Source organism: Setaria viridis, chromosome 4 (genome assembly GCF_005286985.2).
Source record: "Setaria viridis chromosome 4, Setaria_viridis_v4.0, whole genome shotgun sequence".
Lineage (NCBI taxonomy): Eukaryota > Viridiplantae > Streptophyta > Magnoliopsida > Poales > Poaceae > Setaria > Setaria viridis.
This window is the reverse complement of record NC_048266.2, coordinates 17314434-17319640: the sequence shown is the minus strand read 5'-3', so window position 1 is coordinate 17319640 and position 5207 is coordinate 17314434. Positions and strand designations below refer to the sequence as shown.

The window sequence follows — 5207 nt, the reverse complement described above, 5'->3', positions numbered from 1 at the left end:
TTTGACTTTCCAAGAAAGTTAGAATGACTTATAATTTGGAACAGAGGGAGTAGCAAGATAGTACACAAGGCATGATGGCAGTAATGTGAGGACCAATCCGAGATCAAAGGCATGGTTCGCTCATTTTATGTGGATCTGTTCACAACTGAACCACGAGCTATAATGCGGACCGAATTTTGGAGGCAATCCTTCACGTATTGATCAAGCCACAAATGAAGCTTTATGCGAGCCTTATTCTAATAAGGAGATTAAGGAGGTGCTTTTTCAAATGGGACGACCAACAAAAGCACCTGGCCCGGATGGCTTTCCAGCGTTATTTTAACAGAAGCACTGGGCTACGATACAGGATGACATAAGCCAAGCAGTCAGGAAATTTCTATAGGGACATGACATACCAGTGGGTTTGTGTGATACAACAATTGTTCTCATCCCAAAGATGTCAAAGTCGGAACATCTAACAAACTTCCGACCAATCAGCCTATGTAATGTGTTGTATAAAATTGTATCAAAAGTATTAGCTAATACGCTAAAGGGACTATTGCAGAATATAATTGCAGAAGAGCAAAGTGCTTTTGTCCCTGGAAGGCTGATCACGGATAATGTGCTTATACCCTATGAATGTATGCACTCGATTAGACGGCAGCGTGCAAAAATCCCCTTTTTTGCCCTGAAGATTCACATGACGAAAGCATACCATTGGGTAGAGTGGTCCTGTCTGCATGGTGTTCTTCAGAAGCTTGGCTTTGCACAGAGTTGGATTAACAGTGTTATGTGCTGTGTTTCCTCAGTCCGATACTCAGTGAAAGTGAACGGAGAACTATCTGAACCTTTTACACCAACAAGAAGGCTGAGGCAGGGGGATCCTATCAGTCCTTTCCTGTTTTTGCTCTGTGCTGAAGGCCTTTCATGTTTACTGAAGAAAAGAGGAACATGCAGGTCGTCTAAAGGGGGTGAGAAATGGTGTCTCCGGATCGGCTATATCGCATCTTTTATTTGCGGATGATAGTATATTCTTTACACGTGCAAATGAAAGATGTATTAACACCTTAAAAAATGTTTTGCAGACATACAGCTTGGGGTCAGGCCAAAGGATTAATCTACAGAAATCCTTCCTGTACTTTAGCCACCACTGTTCTGCTGATATTAAACAGAAGGTAATGGACTCTCTGAATGTGCATAATGAAGCACTCCAATCCAATTACCTTGGCATGCCAACCTATGTGGGCCAATAGGGAATGAGCATTTTCAATTTTATTTCAGATAATATGTGGAAACGTGTCCAAGGATGGAGTGACAGATCTTTAAACAGAGCAGGAAAGGAAATTATGCTTAAATCTGTAGCAAAGGCCACCCCCATTTATGTTATGAGTTGCTTTCAGCTTCCTGATGATATTTGTGAAAAGGTGAGGGCAACAGTTTCAAACCACTGGTGGGGTTTTGAAGGAGGCAGGCATTCCTAGGATTGGCTGACAGCTCCAAAGTTCATGGGAGGAATGGGCTTTAGATATATGAAGATTTTTAATCAGGCAATGCTCGCACGCCAATGTTGGCAGCTGTTGACAAAACCTGATTCTCTGTGTGCAAAGTTCCTGAAAGGAAGGTACTATCCAAATTGTTCCCACAAGGTCGAGCTCTTTTACATGGCAAAGTTTGATGTATGGGAAAAGCCTCTTGGAACGTGGCATCATTTGGCGAGTGGGTAATGGAGAAGAAATTAGAATTACCAAGGACAAATGGATTCGTGATGCACCTTGTCAACCAGTTCAACCTACTGCTGATGACCAAGTTGAGCTCCCTAATTGATGGATCGTCTAGACAATGGAATGAGGAATTGGTGCGGATATGTTTTAGGCCTGCTGATGCAGAGAGTATTCTAAACATTGCTCTAAGCCTTAACCGGGTCCCAGATTGTGTATCCGGCCACTCACAAAGACGGGTATATACACGGTGAAGTCAGAATATATCATGGCTAAAAGTGAGGCCGTACATCTAAAGGCAAGTGCCAAGGGCAAGGGGGAAACATCGGACTAAGTATGCACCGCAAAAGAATGGAAACGTCTATGGAATATTAAGGCTCCACCAAAGATGAAAATTGTTCTGTGGCGTTTTGCGCACAACTGTCTACCACTTGGACAACAACTTATGAAGAGAAACATCCCAGCTTATGATCTCTGTTGTCATTGTGGAAGAGATGAAACTGTGGAACATACCCTTCTCACTTGTCGATATGTAGCTGAAATTTGGAAGGAATTGAAGAAAAGATGTGGCTTAAGGAGACTACTAAAGACCTATGTGTCGCCCCGGCAATGGCTTTTCCAAACTCTGTCTGCTTGTATAGAGAGGGAGGCCACTATCCTTGTGATATCTTTTTAAGCATATTTGGGAAGCTAGAAATGCTGTTCGAAATGGATGCTTAACAGAGAAAATGAAATGCATCCTCATTGCATAGTTGAAAAATTGATTGCGTATGTAGATACGGTGCTGCTGCATATGTATGATCCTGTCGCTTCCAACAAGTGTGACTCCCTTAAGAAGCTAATCGAATGGGCTAGGCCATTGTGATGAGGAATCACAGAGGGGATTTTTTAGCTGCTTGCAGGAAGGGCATTGACAAGATCACAAATCCTAAGTTAACGGAGGCTGTTGCTTTCAGGCAGGCAATTCTCTTCATCTCGGGGCTCTCATACAATCAGGCCATTACTGCGAACAGATTGTCTTTCTTTTATTGACAAGGTCCGGATGGAAGCCACGGATCATACTGGAATAATCTCCCAAGACATCAAGGAAATGCATGGCACGTGCTTCTAATGTCATTTTCTCTTTTTTAGTTTTATTCATGTAAGCAGATGGTGTAATGAGGTAGCTCATGTACTTGCTAGGTCTGCTGTTTTCTGAATTGGTTTGGTTTCATGTAGCACCAGAGTTTCTCTGGTCTTCCTTGTGTAATGATCGGTTAAATCAATGAAAGGCTACCTGTTCCTAAAAAAACTACACAAGGCAAAAGCAGCATGCATAAGTCTAAAACCTCTCAACTCTCAGCTCTTAGTACCCATCAAAACTCATCTTCGTCTTGCTCTCCATCCTCCTCAGCATTATTGTTGGCATCCAAGTATTCTCCCATCATTTTCCTTAGCTCAGTGGCTCAGTGCCAACCTTTGAACATAGAAGCACATCTCCATAGCCACCAGTCCGAAGTTTCTTAAACCTAAATTCCACCTGCAATTCTCTTGTCGCTTAGCTTACACGTCACCTTTTCTTTCTCCCTTGTGTCTTCCCAATAGCCATACTCCCAGCCTGGATCTTGTTAGTTTGCAGGTCTTCGTTTTGCATCAGTCTTGGGATCGTGCACGGCTGCCATTGGACTCTCCATTGTTATTGCCTTGTTGGCTGTAGTGTACAAGGAACAAGACACACGATTGTATAATTGCAGATCAGAGCAGAGCACAGACAAGCACAAGCAGTAGAGTAGAGCAGAGCAAGCAAGCTAGCAAAAGAGGAGCGGGAAGACTGGAAGAGGAAAATAGTTACCTGGGCACGAAGCAAAGGAAATTGGGAGTTGGGGAGGACACCAAGAGAAGAGAATGTTTTGGGGAGGCGAAGATGAAGAAGAGGAGAGGAGCTGACAGGCGGAGAGGGCATGTGTCGTACTCGTACCACTGGAGATGCTCGGAACAGTGGGATTGCGGACCGACGAGGCACGGGGCCGTGGCTGGACGACGGGCCACCAGACCTGCGCATGCGCGGTCACGGAGCATGACGGGGCCGCGCGGAGAAGCGCGAACGCACGTCCCGGAGAGGATTTGCCGCTGCCGCGAGTTCCAGGTGTGTCGCACCTCTCCGGTGATTTCGCACCCGTCAATCCTTTCCCACCCGCCCACATTATTCACGCGTTGCTCCCCTCTATTTCCCGCCGATCCTCATCTATGGTGGCCGCAACATGCTACAGGACGCCTTTGCCCCTTTGGACGCCCAGACGACAACTTGCATGTAAGGCGGACGCCATAGCCAATCTGGCAAGGTGATGCGGACACCTAGGACCCTGAGCATGCCTGTACACCTAGTCGTCGCCTAGGTGACGCCTTACGAACCATGCTATAGACAAAAAAGCCCAATACATTATCCAGTTACAGTATCAATGTCACATGTCCACAAATCACCAAACAAGTTGCTGCTGACCAACTGGTGGAGCTTAGCCACCTTGTAAATGATCTAGTCGCAGACCAAAACTTGGAAGATGAGTGAACCTATATATATGGGGTTAAAGCTGTTATCATTCCAAGAAAGCATACAAGCAGTTCATGGGCTACTGTAAAACTAGCCCAATATTTATGTGGATGTGGAAATCATTTTTTTGAACGAACGGGCACGAGAGTGTGCCTATTTTATTGATAGAGCAGAAGTTTATAGGAAAAAACAAAAATAAAACAAAATGAAAGGAAAACATGGCGTGTGAGCCGTGCGAAAAGGTAAGGGACTACCCTCGTGTTAGAAGGAACCCTAGGTCTTCTGCCCCGCAACAAGCCAAGCAAACGCCTCCTCCCTGATTTTCGTCATAAGCGTCGTCGTTGAGTTCTCATGTCGGTTGAAGACACGTGCGTTCCGTTCTTTCCAAATCTCCCACATGATGAGTAGAGTCAGACATCTTAAAGCCTTACGCGGTGAATCCAGTATCGTAGTTATATAAGTCCACCATTCTATTGCGTTGGATGAAAGTAGCCATGCATTTAGCCTGAGACTTGGTTGCGCTATCCATATTGCTGTTAGATCCCAGATTCTTCTAGTGTATCTGCACTCAGCCAAGATGTGGTGGCTAGTCTTCATGGTCGGTCTGCGTAGTGCAGCCATCCGCGTTTGGCCAACCTGTCTGCAGACCATACGCGGTTTTGTGTAATTAGCCACGCGAAGAATTTACATTTTAGTGGCGCTTACATTTTCCAGATTGATGAGATATTCGGTATTTCGGTACAGCCTAGGAACTGTACTTTATATGTCAATGTTGTTGTATACATGCCTGATTTTGTTAGTTTCCGGCTGATAGTGTCCTCGTTTCCTGGCTGAAGTTCCGTGTATCTGATCATGTTCCATAGCAGGGCGAAAATTGCTAAATGTAAGTTGTTGATGTTACTAATGATGTTGAGGTCTCGGATCCAGTTATTGTTACTGATGGCATTATGAACCGTCCTGGTCTTTTTCCTTCAAATGGCAAA

At 44.8% G+C, this 5207-nt stretch overlaps 1 long non-coding RNA gene across 1 annotated transcript; it reads right to left on the bottom strand.

The window, feature by feature from the left end:
- Nucleotides 1–2934: 2934 nt before the first annotated feature.
- LOC117853784 (uncharacterized) lies at nt 2935–3946 on the bottom strand. Its single transcript, XR_004640112.2, has 2 exons — nt 3529–3946; nt 2935–3387 (listed from the first exon to the last, which is right to left on the bottom strand). It is a non-coding gene; the product is annotated as an uncharacterized lncRNA (long non-coding RNA).
- Nucleotides 3947–5207: the final 1261 nt, after the last annotated feature.